This window comes from Trichechus manatus, unplaced genomic scaffold (assembly GCF_000243295.1).
Source record: "Trichechus manatus latirostris isolate Lorelei unplaced genomic scaffold, TriManLat1.0 scaffold00236, whole genome shotgun sequence".
NCBI classification, from domain to species: domain Eukaryota; kingdom Metazoa; phylum Chordata; class Mammalia; order Sirenia; family Trichechidae; genus Trichechus; species Trichechus manatus.
The window spans coordinates 72,853-74,588 of NW_004444172.1; positions in this window are offsets into that span (position 1 = coordinate 72,853).

The window sequence follows — 1,736 nt, forward strand, 5'->3', positions numbered from 1 at the left end:
TTCATTTGATGTTCTAGAGTTTCAGGATTGTTGATTCTCTGTTTGGCTTAGTTTTTCGGATCTTTGTTGTGGAGGGACGGCGTGGTGCTTCTGCCTAGACCGTCATCTTGCCGGAGTCCCCAAATTTTTAATTTTCAGTTCTTATGCATTGTTTGGAAACCCTGGTGGCAGGCATAGTGTTTAAATGCTGTGGCTGCTAACCAAAAGGTCAGCAGTTCAAATCCACCAGGCACTCCTTGGAAACTCTATGGGGCAGTTCTACTCTGTCCTATAGGGTAGCTATGAATCAGAATCGACTCATTGGCAACGGCTTTGGGTTTTTTGGTTTTATGCAGTTTGATAAGAAATTAATTAATGTTTTTTTTTTGTTTTTATTATTGCCAGTATTGTTGAGGTGAGATGATATCTCACTGTAGTTTTGATTTGCATTTCTCTAATGGCTAATGATCTCGAGCATTTCTTCATGTGTCTGTTAGTTGCCTGACTGTCTTTTTTGGTGAAGTGTCTGTTCATATCATTTGCCCGTATTTTAATTAAGTTATTTGTCTTCTTGTCCTGCAGTGTTAAAGTATTCTATATGTTGTAGAGTTTAGATCCTTGTCGGATATGTCATAGGCAAATTTGTAGGTTCCAGTCTGTAGGTTCTCTTTTTACTCTTCTGGTGAAATCTTTTGATAAGCATAACTATCTAAATTTTAGGAGTTTCCAGTTATCTAGTTTCTTTTCTGGTGCTTGTGCATTGTTATTTATGGTTTGTATTGTATTTATGCCATGTATTAGGGACCCTAGCATTGCCTCTATTTTTTTTTTCCATGATCTTTATCATTTTACATTTTATATTTAGTTATTTGATCCAGTTTGAGTTAGTTTTCTGGTATGGTGTGAGGTATGGGTCCTTCTTTCTTTTTACAGATGAACATCCAGTTTTGCCAGCATCATTTGTTAAGACTGTCTTTTCCCCATTTAATGGACTTCGGTTCTTTGTCAAAGATCAACTGACCATAGGTGGATGGATTTACATCTGGGTTCTTGATTATGTTTCATTGTTTCATTGTACAGTACCAACTGGGCTCTTTTGACTACAATGCCTGTATACTAAGTTCTGAGATCAGGTAGTGTGAGGTCTTCTACTTTGTTCGTTTTGTTTATTAATGTTTTGCTTATCTGGGATCTCTAAAAATAAACTAAACAGAATTTCTAAGGCTGTACATCTTTATGAAAGGAGATTGCCACATCTTTCTCCCACAGAGCAGATGGTGGGTTTGAACCACTGACCTTCCCGTTTGGAGTCAAGCCTTTAACCACTTCTCCACCATGACTCCTTTCTATTTTTGAAAAGATGAAAAGGCTGAGATAATGTGGTCATACTAAAAGTAAATGGGAATAAAACTGTCAAAAATTGTGTTGTAATAGCAATTGCACTCAACTCTTTCAACTCCATCCAAGTTATGTGCCAGTTTCTCATGTTCATCTTTCATAAAATATATAAATTTATATATGTATTTTTAGAAATGCATGAAATAGAAGTAGATTACCTTCCAAATTTTATTGAAAGTTAATATTTTGGAAATGGCATTTCTTTGAAAAAGATTTGTTCCCCATTACAGTAGAATGCAAACATAGCACAAATTCTCCGATCCTTCCAGGATCCATTCCCCATTGCAGCTCTTCACATCAAGTGGTTGAATCAATTTGACCAATCCTTGAATGTAGCCTACTCTTGTGAATTGTTGTGG